The sequence below is a fragment of the Camellia sinensis genome, chromosome 12 (genome assembly GCF_055761805.1).
Source record: "Camellia sinensis isolate YWXY chromosome 12, ASM5576180v1, whole genome shotgun sequence".
NCBI lineage: Eukaryota > Viridiplantae > Streptophyta > Magnoliopsida > Ericales > Theaceae > Camellia > Camellia sinensis.
In genome coordinates this window covers 126,939,747-126,961,167 of record NC_138972.1, presented here as the reverse complement: position 1 = coordinate 126,961,167, position 21,421 = coordinate 126,939,747, and the positions used below count along the sequence as shown (strand labels likewise).

Below are 21,421 nucleotides of genomic sequence, written 5' to 3'. Positions count from 1 at the left end.
GGCAGCCGTTCTAGGGTTTGAGAGAAAAAGGAGATGAAGAAGTGAAGAAGAAGAAGCTGTTGTCAACTGATATATTCAAGGCTCGCTCGAGCGACCAGACACGAGGAAACCTCGCTCGAGCGTAGAAAGCCTCGTTCGAGCCAACAAATCAAAGCTTCAGGTCTGCAACCCAGAAGCATGCTCGAGCGAAGAAAAGCTCGCTTGAGCGAAGAAACCCAAAACATAGACCTCGCTCGCTCGAGCCAAGAAATGCAACTCTCAGGTCCAGAACCAGACGCAGACACAAGCTCGAGCGCAAGACTTCTCCCTCGAGCCACTAGACTCATCACCCAACTCTCGCTCGAGCGAAGGAACCCTGGCTCGAGTGAAGGATCTAGAACACAAAGCTCGCTCGAGCGACAAAAGCAAAAATCTAGGCAGCAACTATTGGTTCAAACTCGCTACCAACCTATAACAAACCTGCCCAACATATCCTAAAACTCATATACAAAGAATTAAAGGACGAAAATAAAATTTATACAACAACCAACACCACGGAACCTAAGTTCGGAATACAATAAACAATGGAGGGAAAACCGGGATCGCTATATGTAAATCTGTAAATCTGTTACAAAGTTATTATAAATCTGGTATATAAATCTGTAAATGTGTTGAAATATGTAAATCTGATTTCAAATATGTGTTGAAAATTGGTTGTTGTTGGCTTCTTCTTCTACTAATAATAGCAGATTATAGAACTATGGCTTCTTCTTTTACTAATAATAGTAACATAAGATTATAACATAAGATTAAAACCAAGATTGTGTGATTGTGGGAGAACTGCAGCGATATATATAGTACGCACGAATGACAACGAAAACCAAGGACATTTGTTCTTTGTTTGCCCATCGAAATATATAAGTATCGATTATACAATTTGATGTTTTACTGTGTAAAAAGTTATTTATGTGATTTGAATAACTAATTTTTGTGCATTGTAGAGTCATAAAGAACACTATTATTACTTCAAATTTGCGAATTAAGATAATGACAATAGTAGCTCCACAATTCGTTCCAATGTTGGACCTCGGAAAGCTATAAGAACAGAAGAATTAAACGATATAAGGACAAGGCTTTGTGAAATAGACAATGAGTATGGTGCAAGGCTGCAAAGGATGGAGAAGAACTTCAAAATTATGATTTGTGTCATTCTTTTTTGTGTCTTTTCGCTCTTTATCATGTAAATTTCATGAATGCAACCAATAACTTCATTTGTATTTTGTATCTTTTTGTACTTAATGATGTAAATTACTGAGTTGTTTGACGCTTTGGGGAATTTCATGAATGTGTTGTGTTGTGTATTTGGATGAGTTTGTATGGAATTTCATCAATGGTTTTTGGTCTGTGCTTCAGAGTATGTAACCTAAACTTGGTTTTTTTGACATGAACTAATTTCTGTTGTCTTAGTGCTGTAATGTGCCACATTTGTATTCTTGTTTGTGTTTTTGTTGTCTTAGTGCTAATGTGCCACATTTGATACCCGTTAATTGGATGATGTCTTAGTCCACAATGCAAGTTTGTCTTGCCATTAGTCACCAAACACGCAAATAAGTTTTCTAAATTAATAAGTTTTCTCATCAAATTGTTATAAACTAATACTAAGAAGGATCAAAAAACTTATTTGTTGCTAGTAACAGTCCACTTGACCCTATTAGCACACTTAGGATCTTCTTATTTGGGCTCAATCCCAGCTTTGAACAAATGAAAATCAGCATTTGATCATACAAACTACACAAAAGTTCACAACTTCACAAATCAATACACAAAATCTCATCCATATTTTTCATATCATGTGCAAAGATTTATAGTAGTCAATTAAAATCAAATGGAATATCAATTTCTCATTAAAAAAAAAATCAAATCTTGGGTTTGTTTTGTTCGTCCTCTCAGCAATTGTCTATAACAACCCTATGTAAACCAAAGACAGACAGAATTTTCATGCAAAATAAAGGACTTGATCTCACACATAATACCAAAAATGAATGCCCAAAAGGATTACAAATTTTCTTTACTAAACCACAAATTACAAATCTTCCATGATTAACTAAAAACACAATCAGGCAGACAATGGCCAACAACTACTAGTGCAAAACATATTCTAGCCATAATACATACATTGTTACATACGAATGTCATACAATTACTAGTGCAAAACTAAAAAAATAATTGGGCAATTGGATCCGCATCTATATTGAAGTCAACAAATTCTGATGCTACTGTCGAACTTTGACTGCTTATATTGTTAACCATTCCTGCTTGAGTATGAGAGGTGCTTCCAATATTGTCTGTTATTTGCATTGTGCTAACCCGTGGCTATAAAAACAAAGTACATATTACAAATAGTAACCACAAGCATATAGACCAATCTAAAATTTATTTCATCATTAAAATATGTGTACTCATATACTGAACACGTACCGATACATACATATTGTCTTGTGTGCCCACCATAGAAGGAAAATAATAAGGTTGATCGTGCGACACCTTATCATTATATAGGGGGACAAAGTTAGTAGTAATTTTAAGCTTTAAAATAAAACCCCACAACAAACAAAGAGCAATAAATTAAGTCCATTCAACACATATCGGTATATACATACTGTCTTGTGTGCCAACCATAGAAGGAAAATAGTAAGGTTGATCTTGCAGCACCTTATCATGAAATAGTAACACAATTTCATTATTAGTTTCAAGCATTAAACTATCAATACAAAAAAACCTTATGAAATAACCTACCCAAAGCATTTACTTGTGCGAGAGTAGTCTTCTTATTCTTTTCCTTTAACCGATTAACTATTTGGTTAACTGTGGGGAAGTATTTTATGGATAACAGCACGTAGCTAAGGTGACGCCAAAGTGTCAGCCGAGGTGCCGCATGGCTTGGTCATGTTGCCGAGATGATCTTGGCTACACCGAGGTAATCTGCGGAGATACCGGAATCCAAGATAAACAGATAAGGGACAAGAGTCTTAGAACAGGGAAGGGCCTCATTCTGGATAAAGATAAAGGCTCAATAAGAGTTTATCTCAATCTAGATGAGGGTCCAGGATAAGTATTGAGCCTAAGTCCACTACAGTGGGACTTCTAATGGGACCAGATCACTGTTGGTTATAAAAGTAAGGCACCCTCGTGGGTCAAAGGGATGTTATTTCTTGTGAGTTAAGCACTATTTGCTATCTGTGAGAGATATTTAAGTACTGACTTGATCGTCGAAGTGCCCCCAGGTGGATGAACCACTGCCGGATTCCTACTTTCTTGTTACAGGTTGTTCAGGTTTAATCTATTTTGCCAGTGCTCTCTAGCTAAGTTCCTCGTTTGGTTGTGTGGTCAAAAATCAACACCCATAATTTGGCGCCGTCTATGGAAACTTAGGAAGAATAGATGGCCAACAACGGGCAAGAAGAAAAGATTAGGGACAATGTCCCAAGCGGGAGTGGTAAACAAGCCGATCCTAACATCGAGGAAAAAAATCATAATGAAGGAGCATGGGATCAGAATCCAGGGGATAACGACGTTGGCAAAGAGGGAGACACCCCAAAGAAATCAGGCTGAGATGAGTATTACAACGAAAACGACCTTTAGGTATGGAAGGATAGGTACCTGAGGAGGGACGACGAGATGAAGGGAATGGCCAACAAGTTGGCAGATCTACAATCGATTGTCAACTTCATGACGTAGAACAACGTCATGCACCATCATTTTTGTTGCAGGACACACTGATGCCAAGGGTCAAGACTGATGCCCAAAAAGGGGGGGCAAGAAACAATCCTAACAGTCCCGCAGCATGGTAAGGAAAAGGAGCCCTCATTTTGGCCTTCATGGGATGTCGAGCAAGGAGAGTCGATCAAAGACGATTCACAAATGACTCCTCATACCAAGGGAACTTCTGTTAAAGAACCCCGGCATACCCAAGGAAAAGGGATTGTGTTTTGATATGGTGAATGAAGAGAAATCCAAGAGGACACATAACGACACAGGAAGCAGCACACCAAAAAGACTAAAATCCATTGACAGCCGAGCTTCTGGTCGGACTAAGGAGGATTTGAAGGACTACCTCCAGAGGAAGTAACAGAATACCAAGGTCACATCCCCCGTCAAGCCGACAACACCATTCTCAATGGAGTTGGATAGGTTTGAGGCCCCAAAAAGGTTCCATATGCCGAGGTTCCAGATTTATGACGGTAAGTCCGACCCGAAGTTTCATGTCGATTTATATCTGAATTCAATGGCTTTGTATACCGGGAATGAACAGTTGTTGTGCAAGGTGTTCCCCTCATCCTTTGGGAAAATCACATCAAATTGGTTTCACAAGTTGCTGAAAGGAATTATGAAGAGTTGGGAAGGCCTGACTGAGATGTTTGTGGCCAGGTTTGTGACAAACAAGTTGCACCCACTAAGGGTAAACTCCCTGATGGCTCAAAAAATTAGTGAGGGTGAAAGCCTTAGGGCTTATGCCAAAAGGTATTATGAGGTGTTTAACCAAATACCAGGATGCAACCAGAAGTTGGCGGTCGTTTCTTTAAAGAATGACCTGGAGGATGAATGCCCACTTCGAAAGTCATTGGCAAAAACTCTACCAAAAATTATAGAGGAGCTCATGGCACGGATTAAGAAATATGCCAGAGCAGAAAAGGATACACCGGGACGAAGGCGCCGAAGCAAGAGAAAAGAAATGGCTTGCCGAAGCGAGGCCGACATAATATTGGTTTTAACAGGCAAGAAACAGGGTTGAGGGCCGCCCAGACAGTCACCATAGTGTTCCAGATCCCGATTTATAATGTTCTAGAAAGGATCAGGAACCAGCCGTATTATAAAATGCTGGAGAAGGTTCCTGGTGAGTTCATGGGAAGGAGCCTTGGGAAGTACTACGCTTACCACAATGAGGATGGACACCTGACTCAGGGGTGCAGAGCCTTGAATATGCACTTGGAAAATCTGGTCAGACAGGGTCACTTGAGAGACCTAGCAGACGAGACCAAAACAAGAGAAAAGCATGCAAGGCTTCCCCTGGCACCAGCGGCACCGGTACCACCACCGCCACAACCACACCAAGTAGAACCTCGAGTGATCAACGTGGTTCATTCGAAGGTTAATGAGAATGATATGCGATGAGAGACCCAAAAGGTGAGGCACTTACAGCATGTGTATCAAGTCCAGTAAAAGAGGCCAAGGACAAACAAGTGCCAGGGACCCATGGTGTCCTTTACTAAGGCAGGCCTAGACATGGTGTAGCATCCATAAAACGATGCTCTGGTAGTGACCCTCAAGATTGAAGAATGCCAGGTAAGGCGCTAACTGATTGACTAAGGCAGCTCTTGTGACATCATATATGTCAGATGTTACAAAGAGCTTGGCCTTAATCGAGATGATTTGGAGTAGTCCGACAGCCGAATGGTTGGGTTCAATGGAATGCTAACATGGCCTCTGGGAGTAATAAATTTGGGGGTGTAGGCAAGCACCAGGAATGTTAACACAGAATTTACCGTAATTGATACCCTCTCCCCTTACAATGCTATATTGGGAAGACCGTGGCTGCACACAATGAGGGTTGTTCCCTCAACGCTGCACTAGTTGTTATGATTTCCAACTGAATAGAGGATTGAAGAAGTCAGAGAGGATCAAGTGCTGGCAAAGAATTGCACCATGGCAGCAATGAGGCAGAAAAAGTGGAAATCGAAGATGAGGACATGAAAGTCCTAGATGATGTTGGCAAAGAACTAGCCGAGAAGAGCGAGGAAGCCTTGAAAAAGATTCTAGTCCAAGAAGGAGGTGAAGAGCCCTTCTTCCTTCTCAGCTTAGGCTTGGCCGAGGAAGAGGAAAGGGAGTTAGAGGCTTTCTTACGGGCCAACATAGAAGTATTTTCCTGGACACTATATGAGAGCAAGGCATTGACCCTGAGGTCACATGCCATATGCTCAATGTAGACAGGTCGCCTAAACCTATCATCCAGCGAGCAAGGAGGCCGACATTAGTGCATGTTGAGGAAGTTGAGGAGAAAGTGGACAAGCTTTTAGAAGCCAGGCATTCGGGAAGTGAACTACCCATCCTGACTGTCCAACATAATTGTTGTAAAAAAAGAAGAACGGCAAGTGGAGGATCTGCGTGGACTTCACCAACCTGAATAAGGCTTGTCCCAAAGACAACTTCCCTCTGCCTAAAATTGATCGGCTGGTGGATACCACTTCAGGGCATGAGAGGATGAGCTTTCTAGATGCTTACAGGGGATACCACCTGATAGCGATGTATCCCCCTGACGAAGAGAAGACTGCTTTCATCACCCCAAAAAAGTTATACTGCTACAGAGTGATGCCTTTCGAGTTGAAGAATGCAGGAGCAACCTATCAAAGGCTAGTGACCAAGATGTTCAAACATCTGATTGGGAAGACAATTGAGGTGTACATTGAAGACCAAAGAGCATGGGAATCACTTGGCCGACTTACAGGCAGTTTTTGATATCCTAAAAGGATATCGGCTTCAGCTCAATGCCTCTAAATGTGCATTTGGAGTCGGATCCGGTAAGTTTTGGGGGTACTTGGTCACCAGAAGGAGCATCGAGGTATGCCCAGATCAGATAAGGCCATACTTGATTTAAAGAGCCCAACATCAGCAAAACAAGTGCAGATGTTGACTGGAAGGGCTGCAGCCCTGAACAGGTTTATAAGCTAAAGTTCCAACAAGTGTAAACCATTTTTTAATTTGTTAAAGAAGGCCATAGATTTCTTGTGGGCAGAGGAGTACAAAGTCGCCTTGGCCGACTTGAAAAAATACCTGACAACTACTCCAGTTTTGTCAAACCCAACACCTAGAGAAGAACTATTCTTATACTTGGCTGTTTTAGAACACGCAGTGAGTGCAGTGGTAATCAGAGAAGATAATGGAGAACAAAGGGCAGTATACTATGTGAGTAAAACCCTAGTAAGTGCAGAGACCAGGTACTTACCCCTGGAGGAATTTACATTAGCCCTGGTGATGGCTTCGAAAAAACTGAATCACTATTTCCAAGCCCACAAGATTGGTACTGACTGAGCATCCTTTGAAGTCCTTATTGTAGCAAGGAGACCTAACAAGAAGGGTAGCCAGATGGACAGTAGTGTTGGGCCAATATGACTTGGAGTTTAGGCCCAGAACAGCAATTAAGGGCCAGGTTCTGGCTAACTTTTTGGCCGAGTTCACCCCTGATGCCATCCCGTGTTGGACTTCGGTGAGCCACTGCTTGGGATGCCCAGGGGAGCAGGAAGAAACCTAACCGGGGCCCAAGAACCCAACTCTAGCAAAACAGAAGAAAGAAGAGAAACCAAAGCCCTGCGATATCTACATTAGTTACTCCTTCTACCTGTTTATTGATGAAAGTTCAAACCGTCAGAGAGTTAGAGCAGGAGTAATATTAGTATCGCCGAATGGGCGAATGATAGAGCAATCTATTTGTTTGGGATTCAATACCTCAAATAATGAAGTAAAGTATGAGGCACTGATTGTAGGGTTAAAATTGGCAGCAGCAATGGAGACCGATGAAGTGGTAGTCTTTTGTGACTTCTAACTTATTGTGAAGCAGGTAATAAGCGAGTATGTAGCCCAAGATGAATGAATGATAGCCTATGTTAAAAAGGTTGTCAAATTGCTTTCCTTGTTCCAAGATTTCCGGCTACAGCAAGTTGGCCGAGATAACAATAGTCACGCCGACACCTTGGCCAACCTAGCTAGTGCAATAAAGTCGGGGCAGCCAAGAACAATCATAATTGATTACTTGACAGGACCAAGTGTGGAACCTCTAATAACAGAATATAAGGCAATATGTGTGAAGATGGGTCCAAATTGGATGGATGCAATAGTGATGTTCCTTAAGGATAGTAAGCTGCCGGATGACCAAAAAGAGGCACACAAGACCAGATTGAAGTCGGCCAGGTTCAGCCTAACTGCAGATGGCCATCTCTATAGGAGATCCTTCACTGGACCCCTTTTGAAATGCGTGCATCCCTTCCAGGTTGAAGACTTTCTGTATGAGATTCATGAAGAAGTCTGTAGAAGCCATGCTGGGGGCAAATCACTTGCTCATAGGGCCATCACTTAGGGGTACTGGTGGCCCTACATGCAGAAGGATGTTGAAGCCTACGTTAGAAAGTGCGAGAAGTGTCAAAGGTTTACACCTTTGATACATTAACCAGCAGAAGATTTGAACCTAGTATCCAGCCTTTGGCCATTTGCCCAGTAGGGCATGGATTTCGTTGGACAACTGCCCCAAGCAACTGGGCAAAGGAAGTTTCTGCTGGTAGCAACTGACCACTTTACAAAGTGGGTAGAGGTTGAACCCCTTACGAAGATTCGAGATATTGATGTAAAGAACTTCATATGAAAGAACATCATCACCAGGTTTGGGATCCTAAGGGCAATAATAACAGATAATGGTACACAGTTTGATAGTAAACTAATCAAAAGCTTCTGTGCAAAGTACAGAATTTAAAACTACTACTCCACTCCAAGTTTCCTTCAGAGCAATGGCCAGGCATAAGCATCCAATAAGACTATCTTGGATGGGATCAAGAAGAGGCTGGAAGCAGTAAAAAGAAAGTGGGTGGAAGAGCTGCCCAATGTGCTCTGGGAATATCAGACTACGCCGAGAAAATCAACTAGGGAGTCTCTTTTTGCCATGGCTTATGGCACTGAAACAATTGTCCCACTGGAAGTCAGCATCCCTGGAATTATAACCCAGGGAGTAGAGAATGAGACTAACGAGGCATTCCTGGCCTAAGATCTAGACCTACTAGAGGAGAGAAGAGAAAGAGCAGCAATTCGGCTGGGGGCATACCAGCAGTAGCTTGCTAGGTCTTACAACAAGAAGGTCAACCCCAAGAGAGTTCAAAGTTAGGGACCTTGTCCTAAGGAAAGTTGTCAGCAACAAAAAGGATTCTAAAGAGGGCAAGCTTGGCCCAAAATCGGAGAGGCCTTATAGAATCATCTCAGCTACTGGCAATGGGACATATTGGCTTGAAGACGCTAATGGCAAGGAGTTGCCAAAACCCTGGAACGCTTGCAATTTGAAATTTTTTTATCATTAATTTTTTGTTTCTCGAAGTTTATGTCATAATTTTATTAGCCGAAGTAATAATAAAATGCTAGTTTGATTTTTGTGAATTCAACATTTGTGCAATAGGACTGACCAGTCCTATGATGATGTTTCTAAATGAGACATGATGACTAACTTAGACTTATTATATGATAGAGTTGAATTATACTTGCATATAATAGAGTTGAACTAAGTTGGCGATATTTCTGAATGAAATATGACGAATAACTTAGACTTATTATATGGAAGAGTTGAATTATACTTGCATATAATAAAGTTAAACTAAATTGGCGATGGTTCTAAATGAAACATGACTTAGACTTATTATATGGCAAAGTTGAATTACACTTGCATATGATAGAGTTGAATTAACTTAGACTTGCCACGGTGGCAGAGTCGAACTAAGTCCAAACTGGTTGGATTGACAGAGATATTGAGGTAGAGGACCTCGACTAAAAACTGTTGGATTCAGACTGGGGCAAAAGTCAAAGATGCATGCTTAATGTGAACATAAGTGATACTTAGGTTCACATTAGGGGGGCAGGGAGCAGGAATGATAAATAAACTTGAGAGCTTGGCACTTTGTCATGACCCAAACCCGCCCCCATGGATTAAGGTCATAACCGGCAAGTAATCGAGAGATTACCTACGGCCTCAAACCATATTAGATATATTTCAACAGAGTTAAGGGGCCAAAACGGAAGCAAACTTAAAACTTTTGTTCATAGAGTTATGCTTACATGACACATCATAACATTTCACATATATTCATTAATAACCCACATCAAAGGGAGTTAACATATAAGCTTTACACAACAGGATCATTCAAGGCATAGTCAACCAAACCAAAAGCTTATGCACAAAGGTGATCCAAAGTTTTCGCCAACATAGCAAAAATATAACAAAAGATCAAAAGGGCGAAAACAAGTCTCGTGCGTGAGACGTATGGGCTGACTCCTCAAAACTTTGACTGTTTCTCACATACTTCACTGGGGCTGGGTTTGGACATCTCTTGGCTCACCTACAGACACATGAATAAGAGTGAGCGAAACCCCAGTGAATAATATCAAATAAAGAAGATACATGAATGAAATTTGAAATAGATGCATCGGACAGCCCTGGGCCTAATTCATGTCTCTATCTAGTGTATAAAACGACTACAAATCCAAACGTATCGAACGGCCTCGAGCCCAATTCATTCATATCAAACGGCCTTTGGCCCATTCATTCATATCAAACAGCCTTTGGCCCAATCACTCATGTCTGACGGCCTTTGGCCCAATCATTCATGTCAAATGGCCTTTGGCCCAATCATTCATATCCAACGGCTTTTGGCCCAATCATTCATATCCAACGGCCTTTGGCCTAATCATTCATGTCCAACAGCCTTTGGCCCAATCATTTATGTTCGACGGCCTTTGGCCCATTCGTTCATGTCAAACAGCCTTTGGCCTAATCATTTGGCATAACGAATAATTGTCCATAACTCAAATTAACAGACTTATGAAATTCAAATAAAAGTGAGTAATTGGACAAATAGCATACTTCAAAATATCTTTACTAAGATATTACTCACAGTGTTCTGCCGGTGGATTCGTCCTTGTGCTCGACCCTACATAATACATAACATTTATCGGGTCACAAACGATTCAATCCATTCTCAACTCATGCATTCCTCTTAGGCCTCTTTCTTATCCTCTTAGGCCATTTACAATGCTCAATGTATGCCTAAGAGTGCTTAGGAGTAAAAGAGAATGGAAACAAAACATAAAATCGTCTTTACAAAATTTCTGAAACAGGGTTCCCCGCTCGAGCGAACCCCTTTGGTCTGCAAAAGTGCTGGTTGCCTTATTTTTACGCTCGGGCGTAACCTTGGACCCTTGAGCTGAGAGTCGAAACATGTGACTGATGCTCGAGCGTGATTCTCTCCGCTCGAGCGGACAATAATGTCTGCAAAAGTTCTGAGAGCTAGAAATTCACGCTCGAGCGGCGATTTCCCCACTCGAGTGGACAGGTCGAATTTTGGGTATTCCAGAACTCTTATTAAACTTCAAACTCAACCTCAAAGGCTCCAAAACTCATATTTTTGATGCAAAAGCATGGAAGGACATCATATAGCACAAGGACATAATTAATTTGGAACCAATTGACTAAAGTCATGGTTCATTTCTCAAATCACTTCAAATTCTTCTTATTGGTTCAAAAACTCAAATAATCAAGCTCCTTAATTACATGAATCTTGCTCCTTAATTACATGAATCTTGCATGCATGTCAAATGCTAACTTAATTCCATTTCACATGGCACAAGTGGTGTTCAAAATCATGAAGCTACACAAAAGTCTTCATGCATGGAAAGTTTGGTGCTCAATTCTTCATATTCAACATGCTTCATGCTTGAGTGTGTAAAACTATAATAATTCTATACATGCAGGTGCATATTGACTTCAAACTCATCAAATTCACCACAATTCACATTCTTGATTACAATATGACTTGAATTCATAAAATTATTATAGTTTTAATCATGAATCTACTCACCTAGGAGCCCCAATTCTTCCAAAATATAGTTAATTCTTGAGTTAAACTCCAAGATCTTCAAGCTTCTTGAGCAACTCTCCAACTTGAGCTCCCTATCTCTCTCTAACCGGCACACTCTCTCTCTCTCTAGAGTGTAATCTCAACAAAGATGAGTTCAAAAGAGAGGAATTGAGTGTACATAAGCCTATTTATAGGCTTGGCTAATTAAATTGATTAAGGCTAAGTAATTGAGCTTAATTTAATCGTTCTGAGTCTAATTATTTTGACTCGAATTAATTTCTAATTAATTTTCACCATAGGCTTTAAAAATTATGCCAATCACAATAATATAGTCAATTTCAGTTTCTGTGGCCGATATGACTTTCAATTTTCAATTTATAACAGTAAGTTGAATAGATTTTCCTACGGTGAACAGATAGAAATTCAAAACCATATATAATCATATATATGGCACTCAAAATTATATTAAACACATAATCACAATCATAATTACGGTCAATTAGCATAATACGGAACAGGGTTATTACACACTTGTTGAAATTTTCAAAAAAATTTACAAATTAGAATGGGCTTGACACTTATTGAAATTTCAGAATAATTTACAAGTTGAAGTTAGCCGAGGTAATGGGAAAAGATGTGTCTGAGGTACATATTACTCGAGATGACCAACCAGGTTGTCAAGCTTGGAATGGTTTGAAGGGTGAAGTCTTGATAGAAGATAACAAGTGGAAGTAAAGAAGCAATACTTAACTGAATAAATTTAAGAAACAACACTTGTAAAAATATTTCGAAATATTTTTAAGTGTTAGCCGAGGTATTTCAATTGTTGGCTGAGACAAACAGTCAAGGTTTATATCCGAGGTACTCTACTCCGAAGTGATTACACAGTTAAGGTGTACTTGGAAGAAATCGCAATAATATTCTAAATGTGGAAACGTGCAAGAAATGGAAAGCAAAAAATTAAGAGGACATTCAAAAGAAAGGAAGGCATGCATTCAAAGAAAACTTGTTCATTTACAAAGACAAAAGAAGGCACGTCGGCCAATGAAAACCAACATTGTTCAAAACAAGACAGAAGATTACATTGTTTATGACAGTTCAAAATAACAAGTAAAGGAAAAAATTCTGAATGCTAGGATCATTGGGGATTCTCTATAGACTGCCCTGCCTCGCCGATTGATGGTATCTCAACCTCGGCACACAGCTAAGTAGTCTTCTCGGCTGCCTTTTCAGCCTGGATCTCAATATCGATCTTAAGAAGAGTCTCGTCAAGGCTCTTCTCGGCAATCTCAACCTCAGCTTCAGAAGTGGTCTTGGGAACCTCGTCATCGTCATCCTAGGTCAAGTCCAGGACTTAATCATTTAGAGTTGGGGACTTGGCCCTAGCAGCTTCAACCTTTTGAGCAACATCGACAACTGTGTCCTTGTCGGCCTCAACTTCTTCTTCCTCCTCAGCCTCATCCTCGAATTGGCTTGGAGTGGATGGAAATGGAAGAGTAAGTCGGCTAGCATCGCAGAGAGGCGAGTTGTTGGGGATGGCCAATTCCTTCAATGCAGACATCCATCCAAGGGTGAAACCCTTGTTGCATGCCTTGTTGACTTGTTTCTTACATGCATCAAGGACGTCGGCCACCCCTTCGGCGTACGCCTTCTCGTCGGCCGCCTTTATTTCGGCCGCTTTGGTGGCAAGTGCCATTTGGAGCTCAGTTTAGGCTTGAGACTCCTTCTCTTTAGCTTCTTTTACCTCAGCCTTGGCAACCTTGGCGACATTTTCAATGGCTTCGGTGTGATCCTCGGCTTTGCTTTGGGCCAGTTGGCAACTTTCGCCTGGTCCTGCAAGCCTCGAATGCGAGCCTCGGCCTTCTTTAGTGAAGACAGGAACTTGGTTGCCTTCTTTGTCTTGTTGGTCAATTTTTTCTTAAACTCCTCGACTTTGACTGCGAATGAGTGGCCCTGCTGGATAGCCTGCAAGAATGGAAAGAAAATTCGTTAAGTATAAGAACCAGAGCTGAAATTAAACAAAAAGTTACAAGTGCTGAAATTTACCAAAACGCAGTACTGCATCATCAATGCATAGTTTTCATACTCAGAGAGCTCAGCCATCCGATTGATGTCGGTCGGAAGGAGAACGGTGGTGGAAAGGGCGGCACCAACTTTCACACTATCGAGCGCACTGTCCCCAGCTAGAAGAGGTCGGTCTTTGACCTTGACAAATGGGGTCCAGGGCTTGTCAGCAAGAAAAACACTGGGCTCAGAAGCGTTCTCGGACCTCGGCTTCTTGGATCACAGCTGATCAAACGTCTCTGCCTCGGCAGGCCTCTTTTCAGCGGCAATAAAGCTCTTCTATATTTCAGCCAATTTAGAAATTGGCACTGCATCTTCTGACTCAACTTCTATGGCTGCACTTTGGCCTTAGCCTTTTTTACCCTCTTTGCCTTAGGCTTTGGTTGGGATTGGGATGGGGAAAAAGAATGAATCGATACCACGCCAGGGATGTCGGCTAGCAGGTTGTCGGGAACAATTTTTGCTCTTTGACCTTGACAAATGGGGTCCAGGGCTTGTCGGCAAGAAAAACACTGGGCTCAGAAGCGTTCTCGGACCTCGGCTTCTTGGATCACAGCTGATCAAACGTCTCTGCCTCGGCAGGCCTCTTTTCAGCGGCAATAAAGCTCTTCTCTATTTCAGCCAATTTAGAAATTGGCACTGCATCTTCTGACTCAACTTCTATGGCTGCACTTTGGCCTTAGCCTTTTTTACCCTCTTTGCCTTAGGCTTTGGTTGGGATTGGGATGGGGAAAAAGAATGAACCGATACCACGCCAGGGATGTCGGCTAGCAGGTTGTCGGGAACAATTTTTGCGCGATCCATTTCGTCGGCAATAACGACAATGGTAACTCTGGGACCAAAATGAATGGCTGGCAAGGCAATTGGAGGGTCGGTCTCTGAGAAGTCAAGACCTCAGCGTCTTCTACTTCTAGTTCTGCTGGCAGGGACGTTTGGTACAGCTCGATGTCGACGTCGGCGTCGACGTCAGTGTCGACGTCGGCACTGAGATGATGGGATTAGTTAAGCTAGAGTAGAAATAGATGGTTGCTCTACTGGGTCTGATGAAGAGGCCTAGTTTGGCCTTGGCAATGAAGCGACTGTTGGAGTTGTTACTGATGGGAAAGTCTTGCTTCGGCGAGGAACGTCAGGCAAAGTAGACTTGTAGGTCGGGATATAATTAAGCAGCAAAGGGGCTTTGTGCTTATAAATATTCAAACCTAGAAGCCTTTTTAGATCGGGGGCTACTGAAGAAAGTTTGTCAGAAATACTTTGCTGGCTGGGGAAGAGCTGCAAAAGAGACCAAGAAGAAAAATATTCAAAAACAGATATACGAGTTAACAAGTCCTAGCAGAAATAGGATTAAGAGGATGACTCAGTTCTTACCATTACCCTCTTTAAACACCGATCAGCGTAAAGGGAAGAGATGAAGATCATCATCAGGAACAAACTTCTAGTTGCCCGAGACGATCAGGTAATCATCTCCAGCACCCTTGTTAGAGTCTGGGAGGTCAGCCATGATTTTGTAGGCAGTGGATTTGGGCTTAAGGTAATAAATGTAGCATTTTTCAGACTTTAGGCCACACATGGTATAACAAAATTGGATGTCGGCTAATATTATCCTAGCTTTTTCTCGTCAAGCTAGGGCGATTATACCATTGATAACCCTATAGGAATTGATGGCTAGCTGTATAGGGTTGAGTTTGTAGTAGTGGAGGACTTCCCTAAAGATAATGTCTAAAGGAAACCGAAGTCCACACTCAATGAATGCAACAACGGAGAAGGGCATGGAGTCTCTATCAGGCATGATAGAGTCCTCCTCCCCAGCTAACCTAATCTAAACGTCAGCTAGAATAAAGAACTCTCTCCTAAAGTACTCAAGTTTTTCTGGGGAGTCTACCTTCTACCTAAACATACCCATGGTGTCGGCTTAAATTAAGACTGGTGCAAGATTTCAGAAAAGAATGATTGGTATCGGTTTAAAAATCTCGGCTAAACCCTAAACAGGCACTAAAGCTAGGGTTTTTGCAGATCTAAGGGGAATTTGTCTAAATTTTTCCTAAGTATTTGATTTCTGGGCAAATCCCAAACCTAATAACTAAGCACGAAAACAGGCTTGCAAGGATAAGATCTGGAAATAAGCAAGAAAAACAAAAAGAAGATCTGGTTATCATTGAGTCATTTCTGGTTTCTTGAATCTTCGTTGTGCTTTGAACCTCATGCTTGTCTGTGATTTGGGCTGTTCAATTTATCCTTGTGTCTACACACACTGTTTATGATTCTGAATCAAGAAGGCAACAGGAATTCAAGAAACACTGAGTAGGTGTGTGCAGATGTGCAAAAGTCAAGAGCAGTGACAAATTGTTAAAGCGTCAAATTTATGAACACAACGTACGTGTGTGCAAGAACCATAAACAGTGTGTATAGACACAAGGATAAATTGAACAGCCCAAATCACAGACAAGCATGAGGTTCAAAGCACAACGAAGATTCAAGAAACCAGAAATGACTCAATGATAACCACAATATGAGAATAGACGAAAAACAAAAAAACATATTCAATGGCGACATATGGGGCATGTAAACAGACACAATGAAAAACCATATGGCTAAAAACAGTACAAGTTATTCAAAAGTATGAACAGAGGTACGAATAGAAATCAGGGACTTACCGATTAGAGCCGAAGAAGATGACACTAGAGTGAGGTACGTCGGAATCAGATGACTCAAACGATCAGAGTCGAATGATGAAAGATGTGTCGGCGGAGACGGAAGAGGTAGTTGCAAAACTTCAAAGGTATGAAAATGGCGGTTTGGGAAATCTTTAGAGAGAGAAACTCTAAAAGTCAAAGGAAATCGATTTTGCAAAGATGAAGAGACGAAGAGAAAGAGAGAGAGAGAGAGAGAGAGAGAAGAAAAAGTTTTGTCAAAACAGAAAAGGCAGCAAAATGAAATGAATAGGCCTTAGATGACGTGCCTGTCAGGCGGCGTGAGACAGACCAACATGGCTTAATGACGTGTGACCGGTACGAGCCAGTAGGGGCATGACACGTGGAGGAAACGGTTGAAGAAACTGTGCGTGACAACTCATGCACATTTAGAACTCTTGAAATTCTTGAAGTAATAAGGCGAGGACCTCGGCTACAGGAGCAATCCTGACTGAGATGCTTAAAAAATAGGGTTCTTGGTTCTTGATCCTTGATGGAAGTGGATAGTTGAGTCCTGGGTACATGACGCCAACGAGAAATGATCTCGGTCGGGGAGAAGGAATGAAATTTTAGCTGATGTTCTATATGAAGAAGCAATGTAGGTTCCATCACCTCAGGTTGCCGAGGTAATAGAACCTAGGGGGCAAATGTGGGGAAGTATTTTATGGATAACAGCACGTGGCTAAGGTGACGCCAAAGTGTCAGCCGAAGTGCCGCATGGCCTAGTCATGTTGCCAAGATGATCTCTGCTAGGCCGAGGTAATCTGTGGAGATACCGGAATCCGAGATAAACAGATAAGGGAAAAAAGTCCTAGAACAAGGGAGGGCCTTATTTTGGATAAAGATAAGGCTCAATAAGAGTTTATCTCAATCAAAATGAAGGTCTAGGATGAGCATTGAGCCTGAGTCCACTGTAGTGGGACTTTTGATGGGACCAGGTCACTGTTGGTTATAAAAGTAAGGCGCCCTCGTGGGTCAAAGGGATGTTTTTTCTTGTGAGTTAAACATTATTTGCTATCTGTGAAAGATATTTGAGTACTGACTTAATCGTCGGAGTGCCCCCAGGTGAACGAACCACCGTCGAATTCCTACTTTCTTATTACAATTTGTTTGGACTTAATCTATTCTACCGGTGCTCTCCAACTGAGTTTCCTGTTTGGTTGTGTAGTCAAAAATCAACACCCACATCAACCTTGCTAACCTTCCGCTTCGTACATGGACGGCCTCTTCGACGAGCAACCAAAGGATTGAGTACCTTGCGAGTTCTGCTTGTTTTAGTATTGAGACTAGTTAAACTTTTCGGTGAAGTTTGGAAAGGTGGTACAATACTAGTAGAAGGTGGTATAGTACTAGTACATGGCACATTACTCGCAGTACCCGATTCAATTGTTCGATCCTTGATTTCCCTCAACCCAAGTTGAATCACTTTGTGTTTACCATTATCATTGGTGGCAAGTTCTAGGATCTCATCCAACGTCTTATGATAGGTATCATGCAACTTTGTATTTATAGCAACCCCAAAGTTAGTATATGTTGTTGGAATGCATGTATATCCTCTTTCCAATCTTTTCTCCGTCGCAAAACAATGTATTTATTTGGTACCTCATATATGGACCTCTCAATGAGCACACTAAGTGAATGGGCACACATAATACCTCTAAACTCAAACAACCGACACATACATTGGAGCTCACATTCAGTTGAATTACAATACACAATAAATTCCACTTTCTTCGTACCGTCACCTAGAAGAATAGCCTCCCTCACATGATAGGTACAAATTGATCCCTTCTCTTTCATAAGATTCGGACAACAGTACACTAGACGCTTCATTTCGACTTGAACTTCTTTAAATTTTGAATTTGTGTACGCTACACGAAATTGCTTCTCAAGATGATACACCGTTAAGCAATCATACAATTGGTTACGAGATTTAAAATCTGCTTTTGTCTCCTTCTCCACCTTACTTCTCAAGGCATTGTCATATTGCTCAACAAATTGCTTTAAGGTAGTCTTCGAGTTCACATATCTATCAAAAAATACATTCATGCTCTCACTTCTACCGGTAGTTGACATGCCAGCCCAAAATATGTCTTTAACATAGGCATGAATCCTCCTATGTCGCTCACGGTATAATACCCTCAACCACTCATTTTCATTCAGATTGAATTTTGCAACCATTGCAAGCCAATATTCCTCAAATTCATCTTTTGTAAATGAATCACAAACTGCATTTTGCAAAGCAACCTTAATGGATTCATATTGCGAATATCCTCTTAGTTTCTTCAAAATTTTCTTCATTACATGCCATAAGCACCAACGACGTCGAGCCTGTGGGAAAACAATTTCTATGGCATTTTACATAACTCTACACTAGTCAGTTATTATAACTTTTGGGAGAGCATCTGACATGCAACTTAACCATTTTTTGAATAGCCAAACAAATGTCTCAATGTTCTCATTAGATAACAACCCACAACCAAACAAAATTGAGTGTCCATGATGATTAACTCCTACAAACGGAACAAACGACATATCATATATGTTTGTCAAATGAGACAACATTGCCAAATGCTTTATAAGCAGCCCTACTCCTTGCATCTGCCCAAAACAAGTTTTGCAGGCGACCATCTTCATCAAGGTCAATTGCCAAATAGAAGTTTAAATTTTGTTGTTGCATTTTATAGAAATAAAGTGTAACTGATTTGGCATCTCTTATCCCAAGTCTCAATCTTCTAGTATTCCCAATATAATTCCTTGCATCTCATTCATCAACCGTCAATATCTCATATCCCCCCTGCTTCAACAACTATGGAATTAGAATTCCTCCTCACCTCAATCCCTGCTGCATCGTTCACTTCTAGTCTCCTCTTCACCGGAGTAAGAATCCTCTTATTCATTGCAAAATGTCGTGAGTTAGTAGGAATCAAATCATGAGTGTGCTCAAGCACAACTATGGTTAACTTATATTTTCCATCATTTTGTAGACTGGCTCTTACCCTTGCTTTACAATCAATTTTTGATAACAAAGATGGTTCTAAGGGATTTACTTCTGATCTTTTTGTTTGGATCCGCGCCCGAGTACATTCAATTCCAAAGTACTTTACTTCCCCATCACTTGTTAGATTTTGTGATTTAAAAGTTATAGCAAATCCACAGTGTTTCGCATTTTTTGCATGAAATGTGTACACTTCTTGTTTTGAGGTAAAATGCATCCCCTTCTTAGATTCTTCAACTTCCTCACTCTCGTTAAATGAAAGATTATTATCCTGTTCTTTAACTTCCTCACTCCCATTAAATAAATTATTATTTGAATCAATATTCATTGTAGCTTCAAAGTTAAATAGAATACTGTTAAATACTGTTAAAATGATTAAAATGTTAACATATTGCGAAAATGATTAAAATTGCTATTATACTATTAAGGTATCTGTGGAATGATTAACTTGATCAAATTTTGCTCACACAATGAATCTGAGCAAATGCATGTGAATCTTAGACAATGAATCTCAGACCATGCACGTGAAACAATAAATAAATTCATTTTTTTTTAATAATAGTAGACAATGAATTTGAAATAAATCCTCAAGTAACAGAGCAATGGAAGAGCAGCCATGACAGCCACAAATAAATTCAATATACTAATTTTTTAATCGGGGGTACGTCTGATTAAATTGATCAAATTTTGCTCTGACAAAAATGCTATTATGCATGTGAAACAATAAATAAATCCAATTTTTTTTTAAAAAAAAAATAATAATAGACAATGAATTTGAAAAAAAATCCTCAACTAATAGAGCAATGGAAGAGCAGCCATGGCAGCCATAAATAAATCCAATCTGCTAATTTTTTGGGGGTACTTCTGATTAAATTAATCAAATTTTGCTCAGACAAAAATGTTATTATGCATGTGAAACAATAAATAAATCCAATTTATTTATTTATTTATTTATTAATAATAATAGACAATGAATCGAATCGGAAAAAAAAAAAAAAAAAAAAAAAAAAAAAAAATCTTCAACTAATAGTGCAATGGAAGAGCAGCCATGGCAGCCACAAATAAATCCAATCCACTAATTTTTGGGGGGTACCTCTTATTTTCATAATCATCTTAACAATATTGTTATTTTCACAATCATCTTAACAATAATCTTATGATAGAGCAATGGAAGAGCAATCATGGCAGCCATAATCATCTTAACTAGCAGCCATGGCATCCACAATGACAAAGTAGATTACAGAGCAATGTTTGAAGGGGAAATACCTTATTCACAACTCAAGCACAACTCCGATTGCTCTGCGGCACACAAACTTCCTCCTTTTCCACTCCGATGAAACAGCAGCAGTGGCGGCACAGCCTAGACGGTGCTTCTCTCTCTCTACTCTGTTCTTTTCTTCTTCTTCTTCTTTTTCTTTTTTTTATTTTTTTTTTGGAAACGAAATGCAAGGTGGGTGTTTCTGTATACACAACTACAGCAGCACCAAGTTGAGTAAAACATACTTTGAAGCTGTTTGAGCCAAAGACTTTCGAGCTATGTAACAAAATCAAAAATTAAAATAATTTATTAAAATAGTCAACTTTACGAACATGGCGAATATATGAAAAGATTATAATTTAAGATGATATCATTGTGCCACACCACCTTACGCCCGCCCTCGTGTTGTTCCAGTGCCATCCATCCTAACCCATTCATTTCCCTTTTCTAGTCACCTTACTCTTTTCCAATTTTAAAAAATTATATATAACATTTCTCTATCTTTAATTTGACCATTAACTATTTTGTATTATTCTTATGTTTTAACCATTTGTATTTATTTTTCCAATCTCTTTTGTCAAATTTTAAATTAAAAAAACAATCATATAATAAGATTTCCTTTCACCTTAACAAAAATTTTAGGGTGAATTACACTAACAGTCCCTATAGTTTGGGACTCATATCACTTTGAACCCTAATTTTTTAATTGGGATACATTTGACCCTGAATTTTGAATTTTGTTTCAAATAAGGACAATTGAAAATACAATTGCTTA

General features: G+C 40.3%; 1 long non-coding RNA gene across 1 annotated transcript; it reads right to left on the bottom strand.

The window, feature by feature from the left end:
* Positions 1 to 2,024: 2,024 nt before the first annotated feature.
* Positions 2,025 to 21,208, bottom strand: LOC145804769 (uncharacterized). The gene is made up of 3 exons (XR_014347151.1): positions 20,655 to 21,208; positions 2,458 to 2,523; positions 2,025 to 2,352 (listed from the first exon to the last, which is right to left on the bottom strand). It is a non-coding gene; the product is annotated as an uncharacterized LOC145804769 (long non-coding RNA).
* Positions 21,209 to 21,421: the final 213 nt, after the last annotated feature.